Consider the following 15,508-nt stretch of genomic DNA (forward strand, 5'->3'; position numbering starts at 1 on the left):
CATTTCTGTACACCAACAGTAAAATATCAGAGACAGAGACAAAAAAGAAAATACCATTTACTATAGCAACAAGAAAAATAAAGTACCTAGGAGTAAACTTAACCAAAGAGATAAAAGACCTGTACTCTGAAAATTACATAACATTGAAGAAAGAAATTAAGGAAGATACAAATAAATGGAAGCAAATACCATGTTCTTGGATGGGAAGAATCAACATCATCAAAATGGCCATACTACCCAAAGCAATTTACAGATTCAATGCAATCCCTATTAAAATACCAATGACATATTTCACAGACCTAGAACAAATACTCCATAAATTCATATGGAACCAAAAAAGACCCTGAATAGCAAAAGCAATCTTGAGACAGAAGAACACAGCAGGAGGAATCACAACACCAGATGTCAAACAATACTACAAAGCCACTGTGATCAAAACAGTCTGGTACTGGCATAAGAACAGACATATAGATCAGTGGAACAGAATAGAGAGTCCAGAAATAAACCCAGGCCTCTATGGTCAACTAATATTTGATAAAGGAGGAAGGAACATAAAATGGAGTGAGCAGAGCCTCTTTAACAAATGGTGCTGGGAGAACTGGATTGGGACTTGCAAAAAAATGAAACTAGACCACCAACTTACACCACACACGAGAATAAACTCAAGATGGATCAAAGACTTAAATGTAAGCCATAACACCATAAAAGTCCTAGAGGAAAACATAGGCAAGAAAATTTCAGATATCTCATGTAACAATTTCTTCATGGATACATCTAAAGCAAGAGAAATAAAGGAAAAAATAAACAAATGGGATTACATCAAACTAAAGAGTTTCTGCTCAGCAAAAGAAAACATCAGCAAGATGAAAAGGAAACCAACCATATGGGAAAACATATTTGCCAATGACATCACAGACAGGGGACTGATTTCCAAAATATATAAAGAGCTTATACAACTCAACATCAAGAAAATAAACAACCCAATTAAAAAATGGGCAAAGGACCTGAACAAACACTTCTCCAAAGAGGACATACAGGAGGTCCATAGACACATGAAAAAATGCTCAACAACATTAGCCATCAGGGAGATGCAAATAAAAAACCACAATGAGATATCATTTTACACCAGTCAGAATGGCCATCATCAACAAATCAACAAACAACAAGTGCTGGCGAGGATGTGGAGAAACAGGAACCCTACTGCACTGTTGGTGGGAATGCAGACTGGTGCAGCCACTATGGAAAACAGTATGGAATTTCCTCAAAAAACTAAAAATGGAACTGCCTTTTGAACCAGCGATTCCACGACTAGGATTATACCCGAAGAATCTTGAAACACCAATTCAAAAGAACGTAAGCATCCCTATGTTCATTGCAGCACTGTTTACAATAGCTAAGTACTGGAAACAACCTAAGTGCCTGTCTGTAGATGAGTGGATCAAAAAACTGTGGTACATTTACACAATGGAATACTATGTAGCAGAAAGAAAGAAGGAACTCCTGCCATTTGCAACAACATGGATGGAACTAGAGAGAATTATGCTTAGTGAAATAAGCCAGTCAAAGAAAGAAAAATACCATATGATATCACCTAATACAGGAAACTAAACAACAACACAAACAAAAGAACTAAATAGAACAAAGAGCAGAATAGCAGTCAATAGGGGGGAGGGGGAGGGAGAGAAGGGGGATAAGTAAGGGAAGGGTTTAGTCAAAGAACGTGTATAAATGAGTCATGGATACGGACAACGGGGAGGGATATGATTGCGGGAGAGGGGGTGGGCTGGGTGGGGGAGAGAAATGGAAAAATGGGACAAGTGTAATTGAAAAACCAAAAAAAAAAAAAAAAAATTATTAAACAAAAAGAAAAGTAAAAAGAAATCAATTAGGTTAACTTTAATAATTGTATTTAAGCTGATATATCCAAAATATTTTATATGCAATCAACATAAGATTAATGAGATATTTAAAATTTTTAATACTGTCTTTGAAATCCAGTGTTTTACACTAACAGCGTAAATTCAATTCAGATGTTAATTTTTCAGTGATTAAAGAGAAATATAGTTCTTCCTAAATGATAAATTTATATTTAATGGAAACATTTTATACTATTTCAGTTTTTTAATTTAAATGTAAGTGAATTAAAATTAAGTGAAATAAAAATTCAGTTTCTCAGTCTGCACTAGCTCCATTGTGAGTGCTCGGTAGCCACCTGTGGCTAGTACTCATTGTATCAGAGAGGACAGCTTTAGACTGTAAGATTCATGAGACTTGAAACCAGGGTTCGATCTTCTGCCAAGGGAGTTCAACCTAACAGGGAATTTGATTATGAATAGCCCCACTCTGTTATTGCTTAAATGCCACTCAGGACTTTGCCTCTTGTGTCTCTCTCTTACCAGTGGTTATCTGGTCTGACCCTCCCACTGCAACTGGCCCCAGTCACCCTGCTGTAGTCTTCTCACCTGCACTAGGCTCTGCAGCTCTGCCCTGTGAGTCTATATCTTGCTCTGGTGCAGACTTCATTGTAGTTTGTTTCTCAGGCAATAATCCTGTGACATCCCCAAGGACCTTAAACTTGAAGATTAGCCTATTAAAGACTCTGAGAATTACTACAGCTAAGGCACTTGCTTTACGGTGCTTAACCCAATGTTTCCCAAATTTAGAAGACCTCAAGTTAAGCATCGTTCTGTCATTCAGACTGCAAAGGCCTTTGGACAATAATAGCCATGATTTCACTTCTGTCTCCCAAAACACAAGTTCTTTTAGTTCAGGCTAACTTGAAACCAAACAGGGCAAGAAATTCTGGAAAATGTAGTTTCTAGCTTCACTAGGTTGACTTTAGAACAACCCAACACAAGGTTCATCTCTGGGTAGTGATACCCAGGCCAACCATGAGCTTTCCACTAAAGGCAGCACCTAGTAACAAGGTACGATGTAGAAATGTCACAATTCTGTATTCTGACTCTTGGGGTCTTTAAGTAGATCCTCCATTTAGATTGTCACCACCACAAAGGAGTTTCTGATCCCACCTGTCACCTTGTTTTCTCTTTGTCATTGTATTGTTAAAGCTTGACATCTGGTTGCCTCCTTTTTGTAACAAAAAATTGTTCAGCAGTGATAACTTGCCCAAGCTCTAATCTAATCCTGTTGGTCCTAGTTGTTTAGTCTGGACCTAGAGAGGCTTGGGATTTCCAAGACTCCTGACAGTGGTTCGTGGCTAAATCCCAACCCCTTCCACAGCTATGACTATAGGGCTTTATCACCTCAGTTTCTGGGGAGGCCAGTCTTTCTTTAAGCTTACCCAATGAGTGTACCAACTTTGGTTTGTGTAGTAGCTTTGACATTGAAACCCTGGTATTATTAGTGATTTTTTTCCTGTAGTTAGAACTAAGGAACAAAGGAGTATGAACTAAGTGGATTGATTTGAGGAACATTTGGAGCTGAGGAAAGTGTATGGATTTGGTGCCAACAGACTAACTTCCACATATGTATTATGGAAGTTAGGGAAACAAATAAACAAAAAATAAACAAAATGCAGGAACAATACTCAGCCTGGCTCTAGACCCACCCTTTAGATTATTAAGATATGAGTGAGAATTCAGGGGTGGGATTAGCCTTCTAATAGCAGAAGGTGAAGTAGGAAGGTTAAGGAGTAATATCTTGCTATCTTTCCAAGTAATTTGTACCTTCCTCACACACATTTTATTCAAACTAGACTAATGACTAGATTTGAATCACAATTCTAGCTTTTATTAGTATCACAATTTTGGATGCATCACTTAACCTCTCTAGTCTTAGTTTCTTTGTAGAAAATAAAAAGTTCTTACCTTTTGGCACTGTTGTAAATGTTAGATATTAGTACCAAAGCATCTGCAGTGCCAGGCTCCCAGTAGTTTGTGGCTAAGTTGAAGTCCTTATTGCACTGTCAAATTCTAGGGCCACATCCTTAGCTTGGCAAGTACGGAAACTTCATCACTCAATTTAAGGAAGCTTCTAAGACCTACAGCAACAAAAGTTAGTTCTGGCAGGTCTCTTGATTGTGTAGGCTTGTTTTTGTTGAATGTTCAGAGTCTGGAGTAGAATAAACTGCTCTAGTGAAACAAATACCAGAACTCAAAGCCCCATTTTGACATGAATACTCAAGACTTCATTTGAGCTAGTAAACCAAAGTCTAAGAATTAAATGTCATGATCTGGGGTCTCAGGACTTCCCATGTAAAAAACTCAACTATACTCAGAGTATTTCTCCCCACACTTAGCATGGATTGAGCAAAAGAGTCCCAGAGGACTTAATGACACTACAGTACCAACCCTAAAGGGTTACGTCTGGACTTCCTACAAGGAACTGGCTTAAGCCACTGTTTCCTCAAATTTTATTACAAGCAGCTGCACACAAATCCCACATACAAGATGCATGCTGCTGTGATCCTATATAAATTCTCTTATAGCAGCATTCTGGAGCTGAATTCTCCCATGTGGAAGAAATATCATTGCAACTGAACAACATCTGGATCCCAAAGGCTAAGAAAGAACCAGGCTCTGTAATAAATAGTCTACCATACCTATGTGGAACTTTGAGCATCTGTGTACCGTGTGCAAACTCACCCAGCCCTGACCAGTGTGGCTCATTTGGTTGGATGTCATCCTGCAAAGTGAAAGGTCACTGGTTCAATTCCTGGTCAGGGCACGTGCCTGGGTTGTGGGTTTGGTCCCCTGCTGGGGCACATGCAAAAGGCAACCAATTGATGTTTATCTCACGCATCAATGTTTCTCTTTTTCTTTCTCCCTCCTTTCCCCTCTCTCTAAAAATAAATAAATAAAACCTTAAAAAAAAAAAAAAAGCCTCAGTCAGTGTCAGGGTGACCTGTCCTCTGCCTTCAGAATCCAAATAAAAGTGGAATTCTTAACTTGGCCTGGAGAAACTCTGGCTTGATAATTTGGGCATCATCTAACACCTGCAGTACTGGGCAATTTCTCTAAAGGGATGATAGCAGAATGGCATTTATTCATGCCTAGTATTACTGCTTGATCTCATTGTCATTGAATTTTCAATTAATGCTAACTTTTTCTGCAGGACTATCAGAGGATTTTATTATAGGTGGATTGGCCATAAAATTATAAACTGTCATTTTTAGCTTTCAGTTACTCTTTTATGGTTGATACAATTAACTATAAAACAACTTAAAAATATATGACCTTCAAGTGATGGTGTATATGTCAGAAGGTTAGTAATAACTAATATCTAAAATATATATGTCTGTGGAAAATCTTTCAAATGAACACAGTTTCAATATCATGTTTAATAGATTTAAATTATATTCATTCTGGAACTAACAACAGCATTCTTGATAGGGGCTCACTATAAGATACTGTATTGGAAATTTGTAAATGAAGCAACTGTTTCTTATGATATGCATGATTTTCCTAGTTTGCATATTCATCCAGAGATTTCCTAATACAGTTCTTTCACCTGTCAATTTCTTCTCCAGTAATTTCAGTGATAGGGATGATAATGTTGGAACTACATTGTTTTCTCTGGAATCATGTTTTTTTTTTGTTGTTGTTTGTTTTTCAAATAAATGCAGAGAACATTTAGGACTCTGGAGTTGGTTCATCAGTACATGAAACTTATTTTGGGCATCTGTCAAATATACATAATTGTTCCAAGTTAAGGGTTTAATGTTATAAATGCATAATCTGCTATTGTAAGTTTTGCATAAGAAATTTGACCTAGCAAATAGGATTTTCCAGCATTTGAAAATTCCACTAGGTCTACATCAGCTATAAGTTTTAGATCAAGGTGAACTATTCATTTCTGGCTTTTCAATGGTAAGAAATTTGTAAGAAATTTTCCATAACAAAAATTTAAGGTTCTGGAACATTCTGTTTTCTCATTCTAAAGCAAGGTCTATTGACCTGGTTTAATCTGTCTTCCCATTGTCTGATGATGATTCTGTTGACAAAATCAATAGAAATTATCAGGTTAAGTAGTAGGGCTCTTTCCTTTCTTTCTCTAAATAAAATTATAGTGTACTTGTCAGACTTCAAAGATATGATGGAACATGATATAAGTGTTCCCTAGATAATTGTACTGTGGAAAATAAAAGGTCTAGACAATCAAAGGTAAGAGCCAGAAATATTTTGAACCCAAAATGGATAGGGATATTTTTATAATGTAGGTAGTAGCTAGAAACGGATGGGAAGGAACTCCAGGCATAGCCTAGAATTGGGCTGGCCTGGCAGAGGGTGGCAAATTTATTCTTTGGGTATTCTAGAGGGAACAGGCTCTGAGGCAGGAGCCTGCCATTCTTCCAAAACTGTGTAGCTTTTGTATCTTATGATGTTTCAGTTTATAAACTAACTCTATTGAAATAAGATAATTAAAACTAACAGGGGGGAAATGCTAGGAGAACCCGGGTGTTAGAGTTTCACCTTAATTGATAGGCTTAAGTAATTAAAGTTGTATCTAAACAGTTAGAGTTTTGCCTTAATTATAGGCCTAAGTGACTAATTCATGTGGAAAGCTATTATTCCAAAACTTCACAGTGTTGTAAGGACTCCTTTCCTTTATCACCAAACCTTTGCCTCTGGAATTCTGCCTAGAGGGTGGAGGCAGGCAACGGGACCCCAATTTCTGTTTGGTAACATGGAACAACGCTCCAACCCACTGAGCAACATGGCCAGGGCTGATGTTATCCTCTTGAGCCTCATCACTTAGATCAAATTATGTTCCCACACAAACATATTTATTGATTACCCATTGCCCTCAAGATGAAACCCAAACTTGGTCTGACATCAGGGTATATACCATTATTGTGAGCATTATATAAGATAACATAAATTGATTCATTAATTCACTCATTCTGTATAGATTTATTGACATCTTGCTGGCCCATTCCTTGTGCTAAACTTTAGGCATACATAGAGTTCATGGTTCCTGCCCACCAAGCAAAGTGTTCACTTTTTACAGAGGGAGAGAGATGAGCAAAACATTGTTCCCAATACAATGTGGTAAGGATGTAATAAAAGTTAACTGAGGATACTGTGGCAGTTCAGAGGAAAGATACCAGCTTTTCTAACTTAACTCCCATTACTTCTTTATTCAAACTCTCTGTGCTACATCAATCTATTTGCAGTTCTCCTAAACACTATGCACACTCCCACCTCTCTGACTTTGATAATACTGTGTTTTTCACACTCCAGCTCTCCATTTTCTGTTTATTCAGTCAACCAACATGGACTGAAAGTGCCTTGCATGCTAGAACCTGTGTGCTATGTGCTCTGCTCTCAGTATTGCCAATGGGAGAAGCACAGCCCTGCCCTTACACAGCTGGCAGTGCTGCCTTTCCCAGCCTTTCCCTCCCCCTCTCCACCCTCCTCCCCGGACCACTCACTCAGCCATGTGAACTCTTTCTTCCTGAGCGCCAGTAAACTTACTGTCTGTCACACATCAAATCTTATAGTTATGGGCAGATCAATCAGTATTTACTAGTTGATTGTGCGTAGTAATAGAAGATGCAAGTATCATGGGGGTAATGAAAATTTTAGATTACTTAAAAACTCTGTTTTTATTCCTTTAGTTGAATGATGGTTGTCAATACTTGTGAGACTCAGCCTTCTCATCTGTTAATGAGTGGAATGAACTGGAAATTTAAGTTCTCTTTCAAGTATGCAATTAAATATTTTTTAATCTACAATTTTTGTATGGAGTTAATAAACTAGATTGAATTTCTTTCCTTTTTATTTTTAACGCTCATGGGGAAGAGCAAGGGGAAGGAGGCCAAGGTGGATGAGAAAGAAGATGAAAAAAAGGAGAAGCAGCAAGGGCTCCATCAGGAAGAGGGTTGGGAACTTACTGAAAAAAGAGACTATTTCCTTTTCAGGGTTTTCTTTTTCGTATTCCTCATGTCATATCCTGATAAACAGCTGTATTTGTAGAAGCTCCCAGTCAAGATGGCAGCATTGGTAAATGCAGTACTTAGAACTTCCCACAACCATATCAGAATTACAGAATGAAGAAGCCACATGGAGACTAGTGAGAGGGGCAGAGACTTGGGATGGGCTGGTACCAAGCCCATGTGTGGCAGATAAAAATGGGAGAAATATGATGGCTGCTGAGGTCCCCTTGAGCAAGGAGGGGTCCCAGTCTAACACCAGAACATCCAGCCCAAGGCTCCAGTGCTGGGAAGAGAAGTCCCCATAACTTCTAGCTGTGAAAATGAGTCAGAATTGTGGCAAGTGAAAACATAGGGCTGTGGGAGTCCAAGGCGTTCCTCTTATATGGTCCATGCAGGGACATACTAGGACTCACTCACTCTGAGCTCCCATGCTTGGACAGCAACTCTAAAGGTGTCTGGGACACTGGGGGTGGGGGTAGGGACTGAATTGTCTGGCTTCAGGTTAAGAGCTGGAGGGGCAGCTTTCTCCCAGACTGAAGTACTGGCTGAATTCATTGTTCCGTTTTGAGCCCTCTTTCCACAGAGCCAGCAGGTGGGTGCTATATCTGAGTCTCCATTAACCTGGCTATCACTGTTATCCCTGCCTTGGTGATTCCCTGAGACTCACCCCTCTCCAACTTGCCGGCCCACCTGAACTGTTTCCAGTGGTTTTCATACAAATGGCCTCTCTTGGATTATGCTTTGGACTTCCCTAAAATCTCTCAGACAAGCAGCATCTGGCCTCAGCATACCCCATATCTCTTGCCAAGTGGCCCCAGCCATGGCACTAGTGGCAGCCAGCCCCAGTTTATAGCTTAGCCTCTCCTAGGCATCTCTAAACCCAGCACAAGTATCAGCCATCTGCAGATCTCTGTAGCTCATGCTACAGTGGCTGACTTTGCACCTCTCAGGAGGCCCCAGAGCCAGGGTACCCAGTGGACAGCTTCAGATCATGCCAGATCACAATTCAACCACCTCCATGAGCAACACACTCAAAGGGTTAACTCAGTGGGCATTTAAACCCCACTGAAGCAAGTCCTACTCCACAGGGTTGGCCTCTGCAGAGCAGTTCCTCCACAGTAGTCACAGTTGGTCCTCTAAATCAATTGGTCTTGGGTGACATGCCAACAGCAATCAAGGCTCAGCTGCAACAGGACAGTGCACATAGCTGACACAGGGATGTATCTTGGAGCACTTAGTTCAGTTGACAGGGAAGGCTGTACACTGGGCCCTACAGAACACCTGCTATATAAGGTCACTATACCAAGCCCAGATGTAGAAGCTCTACCTAGTACATAGAAACCAACACAGAGAGGCTGCCAAAATTAGAAGACAAAGAAACATGCCCCATACAAAAGAACAGGAGAAGTCTCCAGAAAAAAAATGAAATGAAATGGAGGCAAGCAAACAACCAGGTACAGAATGAGAAACAATGGTTATAAGGATGCCCAAAGAAATTTGTGAGAACTTCAGCATAAAAAAGGACATAAAAACCATACAAAGGGACCAGTCAGAAATTAAGGATACACTAACTAGCATGAAGAATAATTTACAGGGATTCAACAATAGAGCAGACAAAGCTGAGAATCAAATCAGTTATTTGGAATATAAGGAAGCAGCAAAAACCCAATCAGAAATGCAAGAAGAAAAAGAATCTGAAAAAAGGAAGATAGTTTAAGGACCCTCTAGAACAATTTCAAGCATACCAACATTCACATCATGGGAATGCTGGAAGGAAAACATAGAGAAGAAATTGAAAACCTATTTTAAAAAAATAATGACAGAAAACTTTCCCAACCTGGTGAAGGAAATAGATACACAAGTTCAGGAAGCACAGAGAGTCCCAAACAACATGAACCTGAAGAGGACCACACCAAGACACATCATAATTAAAATGCAAAAGGTAAAAGGCAAAGAGAGTATTTTCAAAGTAGCAAAAGAAAAGCAGTTATTTACCTACAAGGGAGCTCCCATAAGGCCATTGGCTGATTTCTCAACAGAAACTTTGCAGGGTAGAAGGAAGTGGCAAGAAATATTCAAAGTGATTGAGAAAACAAGGGCCTACAACCAAGATTACTGTACCCAGCAAAGCTATCATTTAGAATTGAAGGATAGATAAAGAGCTTCCCAAATCAAGGAAAAGCTAAAGGAGTTAATCACCACCAAACCAGCACAGTATTACAAAAAATGTTAAAGGGTCATGTTAAAGAATAAATAGAAAAAGAAGATTTAAAAAAATGAATAATAAAATGGCAATAAATACACATCTATCAACAATTACTTTATTTTTTTTTGATAGTTCATTTTTTATTTGCATTTTATAATACATGTGAGATTGATTTTTATACGTTAATTAGCTATTCAAAAATGCTATTCTATGATTGGTTGGTACATATTAGTATTTTCTGTTTTTCTATTTCAACATTTTTCCTTAATCTTTTTTTTTTTTTTTGGTTTTTCAATTACAGTTGTCCCCTTTTTCCCCTAATTTCTCTCCCCCACCCAACCCACCCCCTCAACAATTACTTTAAATGCAAATGAATTAAATCCTTTAATTGAAAGATATATGGTGAATGCATGGATAACACAACAAGACACACACATAAGCTGTCTACAAGTCTCACTTCAGATTGAAAGGCATACAGACTGAAAATAAAGGGATGGAAAAAGATATTTCATGAAAATGGAAATCGAACTAAGATAGCTGGGTTACCAATACTTATACCATACAAAATGGACTTTAAAACAAAGGCTGTAACAAGAGATAAAGAAGAACCCAGAAACTCTACTGGGTATTGATCCAAAGGAACCCAAAACAATAAATCTAAAAGACTTATATATCCATATATTTAGTGCAACATTATTTACAAAAGCCAGGATATGAAAGCAACTTAAGTGCCCATCAATAGATGACTATATAAAGAAGTGGTGCATATATACAGTGGAATATGACTCAGCCATTTAAAAAAAATGAAACCTTGCCATCTGCAACAACATGGATGGACCTAGAGGATATTGTGTTGAATGAAATAAGTCAGACAGAGAAAGACAAATGCCAGATGATTTTACTTATATGTGGAACCTAAAAAACAAAATAAACCAACAAGCAGAACAGAAACAAATTCATAGATACAGAGAACATTTTTATGGTTATCAGATGGGAGAGGGGTTGGGGAATGGGTGAAGAAGATGAAGGATTAAGAAATAAAATTGGTAGTTAAAGAATAGTCATAGGGAATACAGGTACTAATATTGTAATGACTATATGGTGTCAGATGGGTACTAGATTTATTGGGATGATCACTTCATATGTTATATAAATGTTTAATCATCTAAAAGTAAAATAATATTGTATGTCAATGGTAATTTAAAATTAAAAATAAAAACAATGGACTTCCGGCCAAGATGGAGGCTTAGACGGACACGCTAGGTCTCCCTCTACAACTAGAGAGGAATACAACTACTTCAAAACAAAGGATAACTAGAAATTCCAGAAAATAAAACTACACGGAAGCCCAACATATGAAGTTATAAACCAGCGGTGCCATTTGGGCAGGTAAGAGTTAAAGAGGGCAGCGCTGTTTGCGGTCGCACCTGGGACAGTGGTGGGGCGGCGAAAAATCCCGGCTGCAGTCAAGCCCCTGGCAGTGCGCGACCCCAGCGCTGGGGAAAGCAGCCACTGCATCGCCTTGAACAGTGAGGCCCAGGGGGGCGGGAGGACGGATCCCGGTCTCCTAGCTGAATAACTGTGTGAATCCATCTTGGACCCCCGCCCCCAAAGAAAGCACCACAGGGCTGCGAAATAGGTCGCGGACAGGCGCCGGTCGCTGAATTGTGACGCATACACAGGCACTGCCCCGGACAGCCGGCCCAAGAAAACAAAACGCATCTGTCAAAATGAGGCAGACAACTATAGAAATCCCGGTGGCACAGCTCACCAGGCAACAGATAGAGAACCTGACAGATGAACAGATAAGAAACCTGTCAGAGGCTCAGTTCTGGGCCATTGTTATCAGGTGGCTTACAGAATTCACAAAAGAGCAGGAAAAAGATAAGAAAGAAGCGAAAAACTTTCATAACGAAAGGAACAAAGCCACATACGAGACAGATGGTGAGGAAAAAAAATCCAGAGTTCATTTCAACAAACTGGAATATGGAGAAGGAACAAGCAGTCAACCAATGCAGAGAGAGGAAATGGGAAGCAACAATGAGAGGATCAGAAACCTCTGGGACAGCTATAAAAGGCCCAACATAAGAATCATTGGTTTGCCAGAGAGTGAGGAAGATGAACTAGAACTTGAAAAATTGAGTGAAAATATAATAAAGGAGAACTTCCCAGACTTGGGGAAGGGAATAGACTTGCAGGTCCAGGAAGCAAGGAGAGTTCCCAAGAGACTGGACCCAGGGAGAACCACTCCAAGACACATTATAATCAAAATGTCAAAAATTAAAGATAAAGAGAGAATCTTAAAAGCAGCAAGAGAGAAGAAAAGAATTATGTACAAAGGGGTCCCAATTAGACTATCAGCTGACTTCTCAAGGGAGACCCTACAGGCAAGAAGGGACTGGCAAGAAATATTCAAAGTAATGAAAATCCAAAACCTACAACCACGAATACTCTATCCAGCGAAATTGTCATTCAGAATAGAAGGACAGAGAAAGTGTTTCCAGGACAAAATAAAACTGAAAGAGTTCATTAGATCCAAACCACTGTTATATGAGATGTTAAAGGGACTGGTTTAAAAAACAGAAGCTAGGGAGATGAAACAAAGGCAAACTAAACAGGCAGCGAGAGTGGAAAAGGAACTGTGGGTACGGGAAGCATATTGGGGGGAGGTCAACAGGGAGGGGGAGTGGGGAGAGGGAGGGAGATGATATAGGAATTGGGGATCATGGTAGGAGGGAATGGAATAGACAGAGAGAGGTTGGGAGGAACTGTATGCACAACTAATGGACATAATCTAAAAGGGGGGGACAACGGGAGGGAGGGGGGCCACCAGGTGGAGGGGAGCAGAGGGAAGGGAAATTGGCACAAATGTAATATTTTAATCAATAAAACACATTAAATCTGAAAAAAAAATAAAATAAAAACAATAAATGTTTAAGAAGCTGTATTTGTTGTTAACCCTTTGTACAGAGTTAATATATTGAAAAGCGATGCCTGGATTGTGGAGTGGTAATTGTATGACTGATCTCCTAAGTCATCCCGCATTTCCCATGCGGCTAAGTGAAAGGCGGCTTTTAAGAGACACCCAGAGTATAGCTTTATAAATATATTTCAATAAGATTCCATTGTAAAACCCTTAAAAACAAATAAACAAAATGTTTTGTGTTCTAACATGTTTCTGATATTAAAATAAAAGTTGCCTTCCATCACCATTTATCCCTGCTATATCCTCCTCCACCGCTTTCCACTCTCCTCCCCAGCAATCACCACAGTGTTGTCCATGTCCATGAGTGCCTTTCTTTTTCTTTTTCTTTTTTCTTTTATGCTCAAACCCTCCCTCTCATCTCCTCACCCAGCCTCCCTAACCCCACCCCTGACTTGGGGTGGTGAACACACAATACAGGGCACAGATGATGTCTTGTGGGATGGTGCACCTGAAACCTGTATAATTTAGTTAACCAGTGTTACCCCCAAAATTCTATAAAAAGGAAAAATAAATAAAATCAAAGGATCATGAACAAATTCCATTTTTTCTTAGATGTATTATTTTAGACGGGATCTACTGGGTAATTCATTTTATTTTAAAGTTTATTTTATTGAGCACTATTTGCTAGGCAAGGTGTTTATATAACTGGCAAATGAAATGTACTTTCTGTTCTCAAGATGTTTATAATCATTGGGAGGACCTATTAGTCATAAAAACAAGAATGTTATAATTTTATATGTCACGCATATTTACAATTATTTTAAATTTCTTCACGTTTCATGTGTATATATATGCACATACTCACATAGACATATACTCATACATGCATAACATTCTAGTGTACATATGCATACACACATATAAGCATGGAGAAAAAGATTTATTTGTGTATATTTATAAACACCATTCTACATGCCACACAAAAAGACAATTTTCATACTTGAGAGATTATATCAGCGAGGAAAGTTCTGAAAGTTATAAATGGTGTTATTCAAGATTCTATGTATTTTGAATTATGCCCTCTTTGCAAATTTGATGACAGCTATGAAACCTCTCCTAAGAAAGTACCTAATGATGGGAAAATTTAGAAGGTTGTGGACACCTTGAAGTCTACCTTTGTACTCTGGGTTTGCGACCTCAGACAGAGGCAAGAGCAGTTTCCTAGAAGAAATTTTGAAATTGAAAGGTATTGTCCTGTACAACAGCTCGATGCCAGCTTTTAAAAATAAAATGTTCTCAAATCCCTATTAAAATACAGATGGAACACCTAAACCCTGCACAGTTTTAAAGTTCTGGATGTAAATAGCCTAATAAATTGATCATTCACAGGTATATTTAATATTATGTAGATCAGTACATGTAAATCTTATTTTTTCCTGTAGCAAATCAGGTGGACTCATATAGTTGGAAAAATTTGTCTCCTTAGGGGAGAGGTAATTTCACTTGATGGAATTTTGAGAAGTTGATTTATTGCTTGCTATTTTACAGACCCCTTTCTCATAAATTTCCCTGTATCAGATCTAAGCCCTGGAAATCAAGTAGTTTGTCTTCTGTTTTTGATAGCAGCAACTGCTTTTTTGAACTGTCATTTTAGCAGCTTCGTCCTGGTCTCTGATGTTATGCAAAACACACCTGCCTTTTAACTTGCTTGATCTAAACCTCACTTGCCATATTCATTTTCTACTCTTTGATCCCCCTCTGCATTGCTATTTATCAGTATCAAAAAGCTGGAGCTGACTTGTGGGCAAATTCAAAGGCGCCCAAGATTGCTTTGGGCCCTGGATGCACAAAATCAAGTCAGTCACGCGTCTGGTGTGTTTTCTGTACTTACACTTCATGCATCACAAAAGCATAGCTTTCCTCTTTATTTACTGAGTCAGGTAAAGGATTGAATGTGAGTTTTACCTTTAAGATAATACGTAACTTTCCCCTACTCATAGCACACAGCAACTTAGTCTTATATATGAGATTCTTTTCAAAATATCACTGTATAAGTTTCCTTAACAATTATCACGGTTTTAATTTTACATTATATTTGTGCAATTATTTCAGTAATAACTGTCTGTAAGCATCATGTGTTGGGAAGCACGTCTAGATGGCTCATCTTTACATTCCTAGCACTGAGCACAGTGCTGGCATAGAATAGGACAATAGGTGATGATTATTATGTGCTGAATGAATTTAGCTTTACTCAAATATTTTGGAAGTTTCTCCTCTGGAATTTTCTTCAGAGCCTGTATCCCAGAAACAAAAGAACGGCTTTCTTGATTTTCTTTGAAGAACATCAAAGCATCCTGGTCTGCCTGCTGTTTTCTCTCTCTTTTTCCTTTGCTCCACTTGGCTCCTCCCATTGGCCTCCTTTCCCTCCCCTTGCAGTGTTGTTGAATCAACCACTGCTGCTTACCTGGCACAGCTGTGC

At 38.9% G+C, this 15,508-nt stretch overlaps 1 pseudogene; it reads right to left on the bottom strand.

Annotated features, from left to right (window-relative positions):
• LOC149990034 (ribosome biogenesis protein NSA2 homolog pseudogene) overlaps positions 1–15,508 on the bottom strand; it is a 40,000-nt pseudogene that overhangs the window by 1,115 nt on the left and 23,377 nt on the right.

This window comes from Furipterus horrens, unplaced genomic scaffold (assembly GCF_987537825.1).
Source record: "Furipterus horrens unplaced genomic scaffold, mFurHor1.1.pri manual_scaffold_36, whole genome shotgun sequence".
Classification (NCBI taxonomy): domain Eukaryota; kingdom Metazoa; phylum Chordata; class Mammalia; order Chiroptera; family Furipteridae; genus Furipterus; species Furipterus horrens.